Genomic DNA, 20,196 nt, shown 5'->3' with positions numbered 1-20,196 from the left:
CTTGAATACAGTTCATCTGTCTGGAACCCAGACTGCATATCAGACATTAATCAAACAAGTCTAGAGATATTGTTCTGGCCTAGGCTTCCTGATTAAATAATATGGCAAAAATGGCATCCCAAAAACCTCTCTTATTTTTAATGGCTGGTAATTATTTTCATTGCCAGCCATAACAAGTCCCAAACAAATGATAAAAAGTCCAACAACAGTCCATCAGGGAAAGGCAGATAAACACACAAATCTTAATCTTCCTTGACAAACTGCCAAAGACCAATTAACAAGAATCTTGGCAAGTCCAAACAGAAACAGAGACAGAGCTGGAATGACCAGAGCTAGAGTTGAACTGAGTTGCTTCCTGCAACAAACCCTTTCGTGTGCTCCACTTATATAGCTTATTGGGGGGGGGGGGGCAATTAACTCCAAGCCTTACTTCTAAGTAGTCCTTCTCCTCTGTAATTGTTCTTGCCTTCTGGCATCTCTGTGCATGCACACATTGAGAACAGGATCCCCCTGTTCCTCTGCCTTGCTCATGTCAGCCTCTGGAGGTTCTGGAGTTGGGACAGACCTCCCAAATGGCCCTGGATGGATCCTCTGGTATCAAGCCTTCTCCAGTCTCCAGGCCTGGCCCATGGTCGTTCCCAGCCTCCTTGCTGTCCGACTCTGCTGCTAGCTCCAGACCACAACAGATATTTCATGAGAAGAGTCCTCCACTCCTCTGTTTGTAACAGAATGCCTTATGCCACCAGACTTGAAATGTTGGGCTTAGACAATTTAGAACTATGCCAGCTTCAGTCTGGCCTAAACATAGTATATGAAATTATCTGCTACAACGTCCTATCTGTCAACGACTACTTCAGCTTCAACCACAACAATACATGAGCACATAATAGATACAAATGTATGGTAAACTGCTCCAATCTTGATTGTAGAAAATATGACTTCAGTAACAGAGTGGTCAATGCCTGGAATGCACTATCTGAATCTGTGGTTTATTCCCCAAAGTCCTCAAACTTTAACCTAAGACTGTCTACTGTCTACCTCACCCCGTTCCAAAGAGGTATTTAAAGGGCATGCATAAGTGCACCAGCATGCCTACTGTTCTTGTCCTATGTATTCATAGTTATGATTATACATATCCATTATCTAATACAATGGTACCTCTAGATACAAGCTGCTCCACATGCAAGTATTCCAAGTTATGAGCCGGGACACGAGCAAAAATTCTGTTTGACACCCGAGCTCAAATTCGGGATACAAGCTGAGCTTCTGCTAGGTGACACAAGAATCTCCTTGCTTCTGGTTATCTCGGTGCGAAAAACAAAGTCTAAAGGCATTTGTTCAAGATGCGAGTTGATCGACTTACGAGCTCGGGTCTGGAACGAATTAAACTCGTATGTCGAAGTACCACTGTACATGTTTATGATATAAATAAATAGGTTGGTAGGTAGTAGAAAAATAACTAAATAAATAGATAATAAATAAATAGTAAAAATAAAACTTTCAGCCCTGAGATGTAGAGTTCTGACTAAACCCAGTTTGTGCCCCAGTGGGTAATGGGGATTGACCTGATGATTGCAAATAATATAAACCCTTCCATTCCCCACCAGTCAGTCAGAACTGGAGAAACCTATTGGATGAGAAGCAAAACATTTTCAAAGGAGAAAAAAAGTACAGTTGCTCTTTGAAAAAAGCATCTTCTATCCATAGTTTTGATTCTGATATTAGACACTGTCATTTGGTTGGCTAATCCTGAATTGTGATGGAAATTTGATCTTTTAATAAGTAATGCATAGTATTTACTTCTTTGTGGTTGTAAGCCTTATAACATGTTGAAATTTACTTTCCCCATTTTAAAACATTAGATTCCTGCATCTTCATGGGTCAAACAATATGGGGCTTAGAAAAGAACAGCTGACATAAAACTAAATTCCTGAGCAGATTCTATGACAATCTGCAAATATTAAGACTGCTTACGCAATGTGAACTATTCGATCTGCAAGCTGCTCAAGGGAAACATTAAGAATAGCTGAGCTTATTCTATTTATGTTTTTTCTAAGGCTGATTCCTTTTAGTGATAAAGAGATGGGTTAGGTGGTACTATAAAGGTAGTTTTCATTGTTTAGTGGTCTTTAATGTTCACTGGTTTAATGCTTAATGTTGTGGGGGGGAAATTATTGTTAAATTCATCTACGCCAGAGGTGTTCAAATTTGGTAAATGTAAGACTTGTGAACTTCAGCTCCCAGAATTCTCCAGCCAGCTAGGCTGGAAATTGAAATCAACAAATCTTAAAGTTGCCAAGTTTGAAGACCCTAATCTACACCATCTGGATGCTTTTGAGAAAAGCTGTGAAGAAATATTCTAAATAGATAAGTTAATTAATTAATGGACATATGGCTGCTTTTCAAAATCAGTACAACCATCCCAGCTTTCCAGATACCTTGGAGATTAATTCCCATTTCCCTTCGCCAGAGTGGCTTGTCAAGTTGAAGCCCAACACGTTTAGAAGATGCTTGGTTGGAAAAAGGTGGGTTAATGTATGGGTGAGTGAAGAAATTCCTTTCAATTAGTTACTTAGTACTTACAGGTATTGCTTGTCTTACAATCTTTCATTTAGTAACTGGGACTTGCCCCAGAATCATGTGATCATCACCTTTTCCAAATTCCTGACAGGCAAAGTTAGTGAGGAAACCAGATTCAGTTTATAACCATGTTGCTATCTTAACAACTGCAGTGATTCACTTAACAACTGCAGCAAGACAGGTCCTAAAATGGGGCAAAACTCTATTAGGTGTCTTACTTTGCGACATAAATTTTGGGCTCAGTTGTTGTGGTCGTAAGTTGAGGGCTACTGGTATATTTTTTTCCTGGTTCCAATAAAGCAATCTGCTATGCTGTTTCAGGATTATTTTTTTATTGATTCAGATTATAATACCAAAAGAAGTTTATTTTTTCTCCTAATCTTGAAAAGATTGAAAGAAGGAGGCAGGTTACTGGGAGAGTTGATGACTGAAGAAGGAGAAAATTGAATACACCCAGCAATGCTTCTGTTGTGGTTAGCTCTGGCCCAGCTCCTGCCCCAAGGACTGTGGATGTGGGGGAGACATCCACATGCTGCAGCTTCTATGGAGGATCATATGGACTTTTATCTTTTATTGAGCATCTTAGATTTGTCATAAGCAGTTGTTTTTGCAAAATATTATTCAGATCTGAAAGATACACATTTTGCAAATAAAAATAAATTTTACAATGCTTGATGCATATTTATATGTTAGGATGTAGGTATACACACACATACAGCATATTTACATGTGTGTTATGTATGTGTACATTTTTGAGAGCAGGAAACAGAATTTCATTTTTAATATATACCAGTGTGCTCACAAGGGGAAAAATGACAATAAAGCTTATCTTACTTACCTGTTCTTTGAGGGCTAGTTCCATACTAAATTGCCTCTGGAAGATCAATCTGTTCACCAAATTATCTTTTGTAAACCCTACCCAGAGAGTCAAATGGTAAAGGAATTTCCATTTGCTGACAGAAGAGAAAAAAATCATTTTTAAAATTAGGACTAAATAGCTGAAGCTCCAAATACAGATAACCAAGAGAAAAGGAAGAATCCAGAGTAGAGGACTCAGCTTATTATATGCATGTTCAGGTATTTATTTATTTATTTATTGGATTTGTATGCCGCCCCTCTCCGCAGACTCGGGGCGGCTAACAACAATGATAAAAAACAACATGTAACAATTCAATTTAATAAAACAACTAAAAACCCTTATTATAAAAACCAAACATACACACAAACATACCATGCAAAGCTTGTAATGGCCTAGGGGAAGGAATATCCTAACTCCCCCATGCCTGGCGACAAAGGTGGGTCTTGAGTAATTTGTGAAAGACAAGGAGGGTGGGGGCTGTTCTAATCTCTGGGGGGAGTTGATTCCAGAGGGCCGGGGCCGCCACAGAGAAGGCTCTTCCCTGGGGCCCGCCAAACAACATTGTTTGGTCGATGGGACCCTGAGAAGGCCAACTCTGTGGGCCGCTGGGATTCGTGTGGTAGAAGGCGGTTCCGGATAGTTCCGTATTCTGGCCCAATGCCATGTAGGGCTTTAAAGGTCATTACCAACACTTTGAATTGTGACCAGAAACCGATCGGCAGCCAGTGCAGAAATGTGGGCGAATCTAGGAAGCCCCATGATGGCTCTCGCAGCCGCATTCTGCACAATCTGAAGTTTCCGAACACTTTTCAAAGGTAGCCCCATGTAGAGGTATGGTGGGCTTCAAAGCTGAATTCTTCCCGGTTCAGATCAGTTCACCTGAACCTGTATCAACTTGTTGTTGATGTCATTATGACATCACGGAATAGGATTCGTTGGTGCCGATCTGAGGGCGCCGCCATCTTTTTGAAAAAACAATTTTTTGGTGGGGGGGGATTTTCCCCATTTTTTTTTTCTGTGCATGCGCAGAAGCCTAGTTTCTGTATCACTGTGTGTCACCATTTTGTTTTGGGGTTTTTGAAGGGGGATTTTTTTGGATTTTTTTTGCACTGTGCCTGTGCACATGCGCCAATGCAGCATGGGCATATAGCGAACCAGCCACAAAGTAAGTTAGAACCCACCCCTGGCGGGCTTCAATATTTGGACCCATCATAGCCTTTCCGATTGTTGGGGGTCTGCCTATAAACTCTACATGTATTTCATAAAAAGGATTTGGCTGCAACATAGCATCTTCTTTATCTCACAGGCAATTTTATTTGATGTTTACCCCTCCTTCAACTGCAGACCCTAGAGTTGTGCATTCTCTCTCGGGAAGTTGTGCGCTGCGCAGCAGCCAGTTTTTTGCATGCTTCATAAGTAGCAAGACAAATCTCCTCCATTTCCATCTGGCCTAGAAATTTTAATTGTTTTACAGACCCCCGCCCACTCTTGGGACCAGCTGCGCTGCCACCGAAGTTGTTTATGAGCATTTTCATTTGGAAATCCAGTTTTGGTCTTCTGAGCGTGCCATTCACTCTAGCTCCGTCTTCTTGTCACACATCTGCCCACACAAATGAAATGTTGTAAAGCATGCATATGCAAGCAGAACAAAGCAATGAATTTTGCTGGAGTTGTTCAATCTTGTTTGCTAGTGGAATCTATTTATAGCTCAGACTGTCTCTCCTCCCTCCCCTTCTTTTCCCACTCTTCACCAACTGTCCCCCCCCACCTTGCTTTTTTAACTCTGCAAGTTAAAAAAAGACACTGTGATGCAGCAGTCTTTATTGATAGTTATCTTGTGGCTGAGTTGGTAGGGCACAAATTGTCTTGCTTAAGTGTATGTTTAAGCCAGATTTAGAGCCATGCAATTTAAAATGTTGCACTGTATGATTAGCCTGAAGAAATTAATAACAACTGAAACAAGACAATAAAACTCCTTTCTTATGACCCTGTAATCCCTTAATTTCGGGTAGAGTTGCGGTGGCTGAATGAGCGTTTACCAGCCGAACGCCCTTCCTGATGCCATGTGGAGTTTGCAGCAGATAGGACAATAAATGATGGTAAAGTGACAAATGATATCACACTTTGGATCCTCTTCTTTCTGTCCACCTGCCCATGCTATGATTTCAAGGTTATTTAAAAAAAAAGAAGGAATAGGCAGAAATGCCACCTGAGCACAAATAAATGTGGTACATCCAGCCTGCTAGTATCCAGGGGCAAAATCATTATATTTCCATAGCCAACCTATCTAATTCTGTGTGTTTCAAATGCACTTAGATTGGACTGAGGTGACAAGTATGTCTGGGATTCAGAGAGAAGATCGAATCAGCAATAGCAATAGTACTTAGACTTATATACCGCTTCACAGTGTTTCAAAGCCCACTCTAAGCAGTTTGCAGTGCCAGCATATTGCCCCCAACAATCTGGGTCCTCATTTTACCCACCTTGGAAGGCAGAGTCAACCTTGAGCCAGTGAGACGATGAACTGCTAGCAGCCAGTAGAAGTAGCCTGCAGTACTGCATTTTAACCACTGCACCATCATGACTCATTTACTAAAAGTAAATAAATAAAATACCATCTTATACCTTCCAAAATACAGAAGAGTCCTTGAAACCTTAATTTGTTTTATAAAATGACTTTTATATAGGTGCATTCGTGCACCTAAGTCTCAATCTAAGGAGAGATTCTGACCACAGAAGAAATGAATCCCAAAATAACATCCATCTTTCAAACCTTAATAGACACCACCATAACCAGCTTAACAATTCTGTGTTGTTCTCCGGCTGTCCAAGTTATGTGGTTGAGGTATTTTCCCAGTCTCCCAAAACTCTATTACAGTACAGTGGTTAGAATACAGAACTGCAGGTTACTTCTATAGCCAGCAGTTTGGTAGTTCGGGTCTCAATGTGTCAAGGTTGTCTCAGCCTTGTATCCTTCAGAAGGTCAGTAAAATGAGGAGCCACATCGATGTTATGCCCTACCTGAAGGCATGCATTGCCCTATGCCAGCTCCAGTGTGCATGTATGCTGGCCAATTGATTTTTGGTCTTCTTTTTGGCCATTTTTGCTTTCCCTAGGCTTTAAGAGAGCCTCCTGAAGCCTGAGGATAGCAAAAAATGGCCCAATGGGCCAACTGGAGGTTCATTTCCAAACTTCTGGTTGACCCATTTGGCTGTTTTTGCCATCCCCATGATTGAGGAGGCTTAGAATGGGCTGTGAAACACCCTGGAGATGGTGAAAAACAGCCCAACAGGCCTTCTGGAAGTCTGGAGGCTTTAGTGAGGCCTGTAAGCATGCACGAGGGGGCAGCGTGAGGGGTTGTGTGCATGCCTGGGGAGGCAGTACAAGGGGTTGTACGCATGTGCATAGGGGAAGGGTATTGCATTATGGGTGGGGGCACACGCACCGACGCTATCACACGCGCACATACCCTTTTGGCACCCGAGCCAAAAAAGGTTCACCATCAAATTTGCAGATGACACCAAACTGGCAGGAACAGCCAACACTCCAGAAGAGGAGTGGCGCAAAATACAAAAGGATCTTGACAAACCTGAACAATGGGCGCTATGTAACAAAATGAAATTCAATGGTGAAAAAAGTAAAGTTCTGCATTTAGGCAGGGAAAACAGATACAATATGTGTGGTATGTTGCTCAATAGTAGTAACTGTGAGAGGGATCTTGGAGTCCTAGTGGAGAACCATTTAAATATGAGCCAGCAGTGTGCAGCAGCTGCCAAAAAAGCCAACACAGTTCTAGACTGCATTAACAGAGGGATAAAATCAGGATCACGTGAAGTGTTAATACCACTTTATAAGGCCTTGATAAGGCCACACCTGGAATACTGCATCCAGTTTTGGTCGCCATGATGCATAAAGGATATTGAGACTTTAGAAAAAGTGCAGAGAAGAGCGACAAAGATGATTAGGGGACTGGAGGCTAAAACATATGAGGAACGGTTGCAGGAACTGGTTTAATGAAACTAGTTTAATGAAAAGAAAGACCAGTGGACACATGATAGCAGTGTTCCAAGATCTCAGGGGTTGCCACAAAGAAGGAGTCAACCTATTCTCCAAAGCACTTGAGGTTAGAATAAGAAGCAATGGGTGGAAACTAAATAAGGATTGAAGCAACTTAGAGCTAAGGAGAAATTTCCTACATGGGCCCACATTACCATCTTTCGTTGATGATTTCTGCCTATCCCAGCATATCAAGGAGGTCTGGCTCTTAGTTCCATTGTTGAAACAATGTCCCTTGATGGATCCCTAAAATGTGCCTTTTGTGTCACACCTTTATATGAGGAATAACCTCCCCCCACCAACCTACTAACCTGACTATTCTTCCAGACATCAGGACTAGAATGTTATCTTTGAGAGAAGGTAGCTCTATCTGTTGTTATAATGACATTTTTTGCCCCAAACCTTGGACTACTATAGATATTTATTTTTATGCAATTTTAAATCTGATAGATTACCATGGTTGCATTTGTTGCACTGCCCCGAATGCTTTGGTAAATGAACAGTTATATAAATATATAAAGGGGAAAAGGGGAGATAGAGACCTAAAGCATTGGTTCTCAACCTTTCTAATGCTGCAACCCCTTAATACAGTTCCTCATGTTCTGGTGACCCCCAACCATAAGTCTAGCGCCAATTCTCCCAACAAAGCTTTAAAATGATTGGCAGGAAGGTCAGAGGGACACACCCATTGTAAACACCTGATTGATCAGATTGTAAAAATATGTTCCAAGGTGCCAGAATAGAAGCTTTAGTTCCTAATACCATGGGAAATTTGTCTTTCCCCATGGTCTTAGGCGACCCCTGTGAAACGGTCATTCGATCCCCAAAGGGGTCCCAACCCCCAGGTTGAGAACCACTGTATTCAAACCACTGTTTGTATTCTATAAACACTGAATGGGGAAAGAATTGTATCATTGATGATAGACTGACACTTTAATATAATTACTGATGAGTCAGGGCTATTAGAACGTTTGCCAGGCTGGCCCACAATTTTTGGGAGGAGAGAAGCAGTTATCTCGCACGCTTTCAGAAGCAGCAGCAGTGCAGAGCTCAGAAAAGCTGGGAAGATGAGACGATACCCCTTCCTGGATTTCTCTATGCTGAATACAAATTCTGGAGCCAGAAGACACTGCCAGGAGCCCTGAGGAGGCTCTTCAACCAAGCTAGAGTTGATAATTACAGTAATGGTGTCAGCCTTCTCAATATGACCTGCACAGCACCAGAATGAAGTAATAGAAGCGGAAGGGATAGAAATGGATTGAACACATTCCAATGGCTGCTAAATCGTTTTGACCAGAGATAGAAAATGCAGCGTCTTCCAGATAATTTGGATAAAAATTCAGGCAATTCTTTGCCATTAGTGATTGTGGCTGGGGCAAACAAGTCTGAAATACAGTATCTTGCCCATCACATTCTCTCTCCTCTACAAGAAAAATAGAAACATAGAAGTCTGACGGCAGAAAAAGACCTCATGGTCCATCTAGTCTGCCCTTATACTATTTTCTGTATTTTATCTTAGGATGGATATATGTTTATCCCAGGCATGTTTAAATTCAGTTACTGTGGATTTATCTACCACGTCTGCTGGAAGTTTGTTCCAAGGATCTACTACTCTTTCAGTAAAATAATATTTTCTCATGTTGCTCTTGATCTTTCCCCCAACTAACTTCAGATTGTGTCCCCTTGTTCTTGTGTTCACTTTCCTATTAAAAACACTTCCCTTCTGGACCTTATTTAACCCTTTAATATATTTAAATGTTTCGATCATGTCCCCCCCTTTTCCTTCTGTCCTCCAGACTATACAGATTGAGTTCATTAAGTCTTTCCTGATACGGTCCCTGCAAGTAGAAAACTTGTCCCTGCAAGTAGAAAACCAGTATGTCAGGCAAAATGCCAATCTTAAATCTCTCTCTCTCTCTCTCTCTTTTTAAATAGTTTTTATTAAAGTTTAAAAGACAATATGAACATACAAACATTAACAACACAAAGAAAAAAGAAAAGGAAAATACATATATATATAACACTATTAATACATTTACAAAATCTCAAATGATTAAAGGATTTGTTGGCCAGGCTTGTGCATCTTAAAAATAGTGGCATAATCTTAAAACTACTAAAATGAGCCAATGTGGTGCAGTGGGTAGAATACGGTACTGCAGGCCACTAAAGCTGACTGCTAGATCTGCAGGACAGCAGTTCAAATCACATCACCGGCTCAAGGTTGACTCAGCCTTCCATCCTTCCGAGGTGGGTAAAATGAGGACCCGGATTATGGGGGCAACATGCTGGCTCTGTTAAAAAGTGCTATTGCTAACATGTTGTAAGCTGCCTTGAGTCTAAGGAGAAGGGCGGCATAAACCCCCCCCCCCCCGAATAAATAAATAAATACTAACATTCTGCAGGCAAAAGGTAGCAATTTAAAGCTATTGACCCCTCTGAGAAGTTAATTGATGCTTTTCTGGTTAAGAAATTTCTGATAAACTGCCCCCAAAAATGGATAATATTTTAGAATCCGCAGTGTGAAAGTTATTACCTCCCTCTAGAGAAATTCGATATAGCCAGTCTTGTCTTTGCACATCATTTTACACAGGTCCTATTTTACACATGAGGTCTACACAGTGGAAGGGATACATGTATCTTAGGTTACTTCATCTGAATTGCCTCCGGTGCCATGATGTATCTTCATTCAATTTTATTTTGTGCTAAATGACAAACCAACTGTTTAATAAAACAACTGTTGCTGCGGTTTCCCATTAAACCTGGTGGGATCAACATTATTATAAGGGAAGATTATTATAAGGGAAGATTCACTAGAGAGTGCTTTGCTGAATTCCCCCAAACCTCTGAGTTAAACCCTTAAGTGCAAATAGCATGTAAAGTAACCAACATTTTGTTTTCGGTGGTGAGTGCACCCTAAGTTACAGTAAATGCTTGGGTAATTGTCAGCATTTCATTGGGGGGGGGGGGATAGATTTCAGCCCATTTCTGGGAATTTGAAATTATATTTTACTGTTAGTATAATTTTTTTTTCATTTTCATTTTATTGGATTTGTATGCCGCCCCTCTCCGTAGACTCGGGGCGGCTAACAACAGAGGTAAAAACAACATGCGACAATCCAATACTAAAGTATTCAGGTGACTACTTTTGTTAGTTATTTTGTTAGTGATACATGCTGTTTTAATGTGTATACTCTTTATAGGGTTGGGGGAAGAGATAAATGAACCCATTATACCCATAAATGGCTGGTGTCTCATTGTTTCACCAATCTCATTTGCCTATAAAGTGCAGGCATTTATTGTATTATTATATCCCTTTAAAGATTGAAAGCTAATTTAATTCCATTATAGCCTCCCCTGTGATGCTGCCTATTGTGAATCCTCAGGCAGTAAGTCATGCCAACCCATTTAAGGTCAGGGAAACATCCCCTGCAATCATATTCATATTCATATTTAAAAATAAATCATTTTTATTAAAACAGTTATATCATTAAAAACAACATGAAAACAACCACAAATTCAGAAAAGCAAAACATAGCATAACAAAACAATACATACCATATAGAATCATTTTACAGCTTTCCATATTGGTACATGTGATTTGCTTTAGTAATTCTCTATTCTATACTACCTTCCTTTCCATTTGCTTCTCAGTGGTCATATAATATAGTAACATTTTAGTAACATATATTTTAACAATGTTCATGTTCTTATTGGAGACACATCCATTTGCACAAGTAGGAATGTGTGTGTGTGGGGGGGGGGAAACCCAAAACAAATTGCAGAATCCCTTTGGGGAAAAACTATGACCTCTATATTATAAGAATCAGGGTGACACAGTGGTTAAAGTGCAGCACTGCAGGCTATTTCAGGTAATTGCTAGCTGTAGTTCAGCAGTTCAAATCTCACCACCGGCTCAGGGTTGACTCAGCCTTCCATCCTTCCGAGATGGGTAAAATGAGGACCCAGACTGTTGGGGGCAAGAGGCTGACTCTGTAAACTGCTTAGAGAGGGCTGTAAAAGCACTATGGAGCAGCATATAAGTCTAAATGCTATTGCTTTCTTCTTCTTTATTTCTACACAAAGAAGGTCCCCTGTCCACCCCACTTTCCAAAGCATTTTCCAAACACAGTGAAAGAAATGGTATCATTTCCCCACTTTATAATCGACTTCAAAATTCTTAGTATCAGAGTTAGCTTATTAAAATCCATTAAGCTAGCCCAGAAAGTAGTTTAATTATTGTGCTCTGTTTACCTGCATGGCTATATTGCAAACAGAGCAGTTTAAAGATACCATAAAAGCGAGCCAAATTATCTACTTAACCTCATGAGATGAAGAGTTTAAGAGACTAATTTGGCAATGAGAAGCCCATTTACTTATTCAGGGGTAAAGTAACTGAGAGAAAAGAGCCAGAAAATGATCAATTTAAGTTTCAGTCATAGAAGAGTATTTTCCATATATTAACCTAGGTTGATAAACTGACAATGCAGGCAACATATTCAAAGAAAAGGAAACATTTACAGTGATCTCTCGATTATCGCGAGGGTTCCGTTCCAAGACCCCTCGCGATAATCGATTTTTCGCGATATAGCGGTGCAGAAGTAAAACCACCATCTGCGCATGCACGCCCTTTCCCCCCCCCATGGCCGCACATGCGCAAATGGTGGAGCCGGGGAGTGACGAAAGTTCGGAAGCCGACAGGTTGCTTTCAATGTCGGCTGCCCCCGCCCCCCCATCACCCGCTCGTTCGCCGCTCGCCCGCCTGCCCGGCCGGCCCGCTCACTCACTCGCCGCTCTCCCATTCACTCGGCCGGCTGCTGCCCGGCTGGGGAGGTGGATTCGCCGCCCCCACCAGCCTGATCTCTCTCCGGTGGCTGGGGAGGTGGATTCGCCGCCCCCACCAGCCCGATCTCCCTCCGGTGGCTGCCGCCCCCACCAGCCCGATCTGGGGAGGTGGATTTGCCGCTCCTCGCCGCCTTCGCCTCGCTTCGCCTCAGCTGCTGCCCGCTGCCTTCATCTTCTCCCCAAACTCCTCCTTCCCTGCCAAAGCAGCCACCGCAGTCGAGCGCGTGAGTGATGCAGGGCAGCCCAATGCCGCCGGGAGGGGAATCCAAGCCGGTGGCTGGGGACGCGGATCCACTGCCCTCGCAGCCCGATCTCCCTCTGTGTGTGGGGGGGTGCGACGAACCGACGATCGGGGGCTGTCCGTCCCTGTTGGGTGGTGCAGGGCAGGCACAGGGAGGGAGGGAGAGAAAGGAAAGAGAGAGAAAGGGAGGGAGAGAAAATTGAATGAAGAAGGGAGAGAAAGAAAGAGTAAGAGGTAGAAAGGATAGAGAAAAAGGAAGAGAAAGGGAGAGAGAAGTGACTCTTGGTGATGACGTATGACATCATCAGATGGGGAAAACCGTGGAGTATTTTTTAATTATTATTTTTTGAAAAATCGCGATATAGCGTTTCGCGAAGATCGAGATCGCGAAGATCGAGGGATCACTGTACCTCGTTAGGAGGCAATACTATACATTCAGAAGAGACAGAAAAACAATGATCATGGGCCTGCTTATTATGAGTAGAAGGGTTTTTAATTTGTTCTTCTTTTGGCAGTCATATCACCAGAGTTATAGCAAATCAACAGTTCTTTGCTGCTATTGGTAGGGAAAGATTCTTGGTCAAATTCATTGAGAGATTTTGTTCTTCTCACTCACCTCCTAGCCATCTTCCTTTATATTTCCTATATTCTAATAGCACAAGGGAAAGGAAGAATATCTCTCAATTTTTCCTGTTAATTTATAGGCAGATAGACCTATAATAGGGCAGAGGGATTGTCAAGGGTCACATGCTGTTCATAGTTCCCCATGTGAGATATGAGTGCATGTCCAAAGCTCTGCTAGTCAGACATTTATTTCCCATATGTACATGGAGATGAGGCAGGAATTGCCCTTTTAGTTAACAAAAAGGGCATAGCTAAATGGTTTTGTTCTGTGCTATTTATGCAGTTAGATTATGTTCTGTTTGAAATACAAGCTTTGTTATCATCCCTTTCATCACACAGGTCCTCCTGGGAAGCAAGCCACTGGATTGCTTTTGCTATTAAATTGGAGTAGCTTGAAATAATTAGTCTATTACCTTCCTCATCCTTTCCTTCATTCTGATATTCTTCTAATTGAGTTGCTTAAAAATAGCACAGAAGGTTATCTATCCAGAGGATAGTTTATTGCAACTAAGTTTCTGGAGGGTGGGGGGAATGCTAGCCATTGGTTGGTTGCTTAGGTTGGCATTAAGAGGTCAGTGCATGCAAAAGAATGATAAGTGTGGCTGACAATGAATTGTATATTGCAACACAAAACAATTATTAGTTTTTATGATGGTATAATTCGTCAAGAATATACAAAGGTGAAATGTAATTTTGGTGCTTCTTGGAAAACACATTTTTAATTTTTTTTAAAAAAAATGGTGGAGGAGAGAGATTTGTTAGGTCGGATGTGTATGTACATAAGGTTTTATATTTAGGCAAGAAAAATCAAATGTGTAGGTACTTACTCGATTAGAGGTCTTCAAACTTAGCAACGTTAAGACCTGTGGACTTCAACTCCCAGAATTCTCCAGCCGGCATAACTAGCTGTAGGATTCTGGGAGTTGAAGTCCACGAGTCTTAAAATTGCCAAGTTTGGGGACCCCTGGCACTAGGTGGAACTGGCTCAATAGTAGTAACTGCGAGAAGGATTTTGAAGAAATAATGGACAACCGGTTAAATATGAGCCAGCAATTTGCTGCAGCTGCCAAAACAGCCAATGCAATGCTAGGCTGCAATAACAAAGGAACAGAATCAAGATCACAAGAAGTGATACTACCACTTTATAATGCTGTGGTAACACCACGCTTGGAGTACTGCATCTAATTTTGGTCACCTCAATATAAAAAAGATGTTGATAGTCCAGAAAGAGTACAAAAAAGAGCACAGAGATTATTAGCAGAATGGAGGTCAAAACAGATGAAGAATGGTTGAAGGAATTAGGTAGGTTTAATTTAATGAAAAGAAGGACTAGAGGTGACATGATAGCTGTTTTCCAATATCTCAGGGGTTGCCACAAAGAAGTAGACGTCAAGCTATTCTCCAAAGCACCTGAGGGCAGAACAAGAAGCAATGGATGGAAACTAATCAAGGAGAGAACTATCCTAGAAGTAAGGAGAAATTTCCTGATAGTTAGAACAATTAATCAGTGGAATGACTTGCCTCTAGAAGTTGTAACCAGATATCTACTTTGTTTTTGGTATCAATTTTTTGACTCAGTGGTTCCATCTGATTATGGCAAGGGAAATTTATTTGTTTATTTATTTGTTTATTTGTTCATTCATTCATTCATTCATTCATTTATTTATTGGATTTGTATGCCGCCGCTCTCCGGAGACTCGGGGTGGCTAACAGCAATAATAAGACAGCGCATAACATTAATCCAATACTAAAAACAATTAAAACCCATTATAATAAAAAACCAAACATACATACAGACATACCATGCATAAAATTGTAAAGGCCTAGGGGGAAAGGGTATCTCAATTCCCCCATGCCTGGCGGCAGAGGTGGGTTTTAAGTAGCTTACGAAAGGCAAGGAGGGTGGGGGCAATTCTAATAAAGCACATTCAGCTTTATGCAAAGATTTTTGTTTGTGTTGGTATGTCTTGGTGCATCTAGGCTATGAGACCTTCGACATATGCTGAGCAGAGATTAAGGAAGAGTGTGGATGTGCGATACAGCCAGTAACGACACAGAGTTAGTATGCTGAATAAGTATTATTTACATATACAGTGATCCCTCGATTATCGCGAGGGTTCCGTTCCAAGACCCCTCACGATAATCGATTTTTCATGATGTAGGATTGCGGAAGTAAAAACACCATCTGCGCATGCGTGCCCTTTTTTCATGGACGCGCATGCGCAGATGGTGGAGTTTGCGTGGGCGGCGGGGAAGACCCAGGGAAGGTTCCTTCGGCCGCCCAGCAGCTGATCTGCTTGGCAGCGCAGCAGCAGTGAGCAGACGAAGATCGGGGTTTCCCCTTTGCGTGGGCGGCGGGGAAACCCCGATCTTCGTCTGCTCGCTGCTGATGCGGCCGCCCAGCAGCTGATCTGCTCGGCAGCGCAGCAGCAGCGAGCAGACGAAGATCGGGGTTTCCCCGCCGCCCACGCAAAGGGGAAACCCCGATTCGGCTCCTCGCTGCTGCCACGCTGCCGAGCAGATCAGCTACTGGGCGGCCGAAGGAACCTTCCCTGGGTCTTCCGCTGATGCCCCCGCTCGCCCGCCCGCCCGCCCGCCGCCCGCCGCCCGCCAGCAAGAGGGGGAGAGATAGAGAAAGAGAGAGAAGGAAAGAAAGAGATGAGAGAGGGAGGAAGAGAGTGTGAGAGAGGAAGAAGCAAGATAGAGAAAGAGAGAGAGAAAGAAAGATGAGAAAGGAAGGAAGAGAGTGACGTCATCGGGTGGGAAAAATCGTGATATAGTGTTTCGCGAAGAACGAGATCGCAAAAATCGAGGGATCACTGTATACATAAAGCAGAAATAATCTACAAACTGCACATAGAAAGCACTAAGCAAAATACACTTCCCTCTCAAGGTAAAGGCAAAAGGTGAATGAGCAATCCAGCATCATCATCAGGAGAGAGTACTGGCGCCCTCTTATGGCTAACCAGCCAAAGTCCTTAAAGTGATATTACAACTGTAAATGTATAAACTACGATAGGCAATTTAACAGACATAGCAATCCAAAATAACAGTATGTACCATGTACTAACAGTTTGCTAATTGAATACCAATTCTGAACCTTTAAAAATCATGCAAAGCTCTCATTTCTAAACAGACTATCAAGAGAGGTACCTAGTTTTAAACAAGAATGTATTGGAGTCCTGTTTGGAAATAAGGCAAATTGAATCTGGGTTTTTCTCCATACAAACTTTGTGTAAGTTATCTAGTCTGCTTCATGTGATTGAGACTGTTGCAGCTTGAAACATTTGTCTGAAAGAAATTGTTTGGGTCTAAGTCATGGACATGGTCATAATATTCACTCACTCACTCACTCACTCACTCACTCACTCACTCACCTATCTATCTATCAATCTATCTATCTATCTATCTATCTATCTATCTATCTATCTATCTATCTATCTATCTATCTATCTATCTATCTATGAATGATAGATGACTCAGCAGAAAATTGTCAGCTTGTGTTGAGATTGAATGGCAAACAAAATTTAATGGCAAACAAATCAGAGCAAGTGAAAATGCCAGAAGGTACCTGTGTAATATATTTGATATGTCCTGGGTATATGTACTTTTCTATTTTAAAAGCCAGGAACACCAGAAAAAGGGGGTAGGTAGGCTGTATTGCAGATTTGCAAACGGAAATCCTATCAAATACACAAGAAAAGGAGGAAGACTGTAAAGAAAAAGTGGAAAGACCAAGACAGCACACACTCTTGTTGAGTTAATGGAGATTCAGATTCTGGACATTATAATTTTTATGACTTAAAGGCTTTGTTTGGCAGTAAGACAACCAGGAGATAACAAAAAGACATTCTCATATCAGAAGAGTCAGACACACCTTAATGACTGAACAACAACAAAGACCCCGAAAGTGTTAGTGAGCAGAAAGTGAGGGGAAAGAGAATTGAGAGGGAGGAATTTAACTAGATTATTTCTTTAATTCTACATCCACACATACTATTTTGTACATGCTGTCTTTTGTAAATTATACTGTCAGTGTATATAATGACAGCTCACACTTTATTAGCATAAGTATCTTGGTGTACAGAATAAAATATCTCATTAAAGTACTGACTGTGTAGGTGTGCCCGTATTGGATGCTGTCCTGATCCACCTCCTGACAAGAACTTCAACTCCTGTTAGCCCAGTATTTCTCAAGTTTAAAATGGGTGCGCCGTAGCTTTTAAAATTCCGGGGATTGAAGTCCGCCCATCTTAAAGTTTCAGAGGTTGAGAAATACTGTGTTAGCCTCAGCCAACATAGCCAGTGGCAGTAGAAGTTCTGGATTTCTTTGGAATCAGAACTCCAGAACATCTGCCCTTGCCTCCAATCTATTGTTGAAAATCTTTCCTGTTGCCTAATAATGCTACAGGATTAATGCAAATCTTTCCTGTTGCCTAATAATGTATGAACAAGACCATGATCTGACATTTGTTTAAACATTGATGTCATTTGTCTTCGCCACCAGTTTTTAAATGCTTATTTATCACTTTAGTGAACAAGTGTCAAACTCGCGGTGTCACATCGTCATGTGAGGAATCGTGACTTTTCCCCCCTTTGCTAAACCAGGGGTGGGTGTGGCCAGTGCGTGACACATCTGGGACACAGGTTTGACACCCCTACTCCAGTGAGTAGTTTAAAAAAATTGTTCATAAAGTGTGTGCTACTGTATATATGGGAACATTGTCTCTAATAATGTTGCTGGATTGCTTGCATGTAATACATAATATGTACTTTTCTAAAGCACACGTACAGTGTATAAATAATGATATTGCCATTTGGTGCTGCAAGATCATCTAAAGCAGGGAAATAAAGAGCATTGAAAAAGCACCCAAACCTTGTTTCTCCTTTTCCTCTTTTTTTCTGCTTCTTATTTTCCCTATGCTTCCTTACCTTCTCTTGAGTTCATGCTGATTTGTTTAGAGTTAGTGATGGTGCTTGTCTAATAACTCCCAGGGTGCTGCATTAGAGGGAAAGGCACCAGAAAGTACACATCATTGGTACTTGCTTTAATTGTATATCTCATTATATATCCCCTAATTGTGATGACACAGTGGGATAGGCTATCACCAGGATTTCAGCCTTCGTGCCTCTGAATTCCAGCTGGGCAGCAGCAGCAGAAGAGTGGTATAGCTTCCCTATCTGCAGTCTACTTGTGATTTCGGAGCCACCAAAGGTGACCACTAAGAGAAGAAAAGATATTAGATATTTTTAGCCTGGCTCAGCAGGTCAATGTTTTTGGATCCTGAATTATCTTAATATAGAATGAGCATCTTCCAAAGGGCATGTGCCTTTGAACAGTTGCCTTTTGGCTGCAAACAGCCATCCAGTGATCAAGGAATGTCAACAGAAGGAGCAAGGACAACATTGGTCATGCTTTATCTTGTGGTTTGTGATGGAGGTAAGGTTCCAAAAGGAGATGATTTGCCTCTCAGAACTACCTCATTCTTGATTGTTGATTAGATGCCAACAAGTCGTTGTTGATTCTTAACAATCACTTACATAGATTTTCTCCATGATGATCTGTTCTTAATCTGGTCTTTTAGGTCTCTCAACAGTATACTAATGGCTGCTGTAACTGAGTTCATCTACTTTGCTGCTGGTTGTCCCCCTTTTCTCTTTCCCTCCACTTTTCGCAGCATTAGAGTCTTCTCCAGAGAACTAGATATTTGCCTAATGTGTCCAGGATATGATAATCTGAGTTTGGTCATTTGTGCCTTGTGTGAGAACACTGGGGTGATGTAGTCAACGAGTCATTTCCCCCCTCCCCCCTTGGCTGTCCATGGTACTTTCAGGTGTCTTTTCCAATTTCACGTGGAATGTTGAAAAAAGAGGAGGAAATTATGTGAGCAAATAGCAATAGCATTTAGCAATAGCAATGGCACTTAGACTTATATAGCGCTTCACAGTGCTTTACAGCCCTTCCTAAGTGGTTTACAGAGTCAGCATATTGCCCCCAACAATTTGGGTCCTCATTTTACCAACCTCAGAAGGATGGACAGCTGAATTAACCTTGAGCCTGGTGAGATTTGAACTGCCAAATTGCAGTCAGTTGACAGTCAGCAGAAGTAGCCTGCAATACTGCACTCTAACCACTGTGAGTACAAATAGAATGCTGGCGGAATTGCATATGACTATTGAAGTGCTCTCCCCAATCGCTATCTCCCTGGAGAAAGAATCCTTGTTCCCTTCCCATTTATTTTCCCAATTTTAACAAAATAGCAGACCAGCAAAACCAATATGAGACCAATATGAGTTGCATATGTATTTAACTTTTTAACCATAACCTTTTCTTGCACTCTTTGATTGCATTATTTGCAACAATGTTCTTTCTCTGTAAACAATTGTGCAGTATATCTATGAAAGATTCTCAGTCATCCAGGTCATGGTTGTCCCAAAGGTGCTTTTTTCAAGAAACAACTGGGCTTTCTGGTTTTTCTTTGAAGATATTTCGCTTCTCGCCCAAGAAACTTCTGAGATCTGAGCTGAAGAACTGAGTAACTTTCTCTCCTGAAAATAATAATATAGAAAGGTCTATCCAGAATCCCATGATTTCTTAAACAAAAATATCTTTCCAACATTGTATATCTAAAATAATCATTTATATAATAGGTTGTTCTGCCCGGCTCTATGGTATGAGTCTCCCAAAAATTCAAGGGTGAAATTTCAGACACACACACACACTTGAAAGTTCAAAAACAATGTTCTTTATCACAAAATTCAAAAGAAACAAAGCACCCTTTTTATATTGCAAAGAGCACTCGTCCCAAAACAACCTTGTAGGCTGTACAATCCCCTTAATCAATCCTTAAGTACTTAGATAGCAGCTGTGAAGAAACGTCACAGCCCTCCTTCTTTCACAAAGTGAGACACACACACTTTGCTCTGTTTTGGTTTCAAAGTCGTGAAAAATCAACAAAGTCCGGGAACAGCAAGGCACAACGGCCAAGCCAGC

General features: G+C 41.5%; 1 protein-coding gene across 1 annotated transcript in view; it reads left to right on the top strand.

The window, feature by feature from the left end:
• KCNH7 (potassium voltage-gated channel subfamily H member 7) overlaps nucleotides 1-20,196 on the top strand; it is a 395,413-nt gene that overhangs the window by 83,636 nt on the left and 291,581 nt on the right. The window lies entirely within an intron of this gene.

Source organism: Erythrolamprus reginae, chromosome 1 (genome assembly GCF_031021105.1).
Source record: "Erythrolamprus reginae isolate rEryReg1 chromosome 1, rEryReg1.hap1, whole genome shotgun sequence".
NCBI lineage: Eukaryota > Metazoa > Chordata > Lepidosauria > Squamata > Dipsadidae > Erythrolamprus > Erythrolamprus reginae.
Note: the sequence above shows the minus strand (reverse complement) of the source record. Positions and strands in the feature narration are given on the sequence as shown.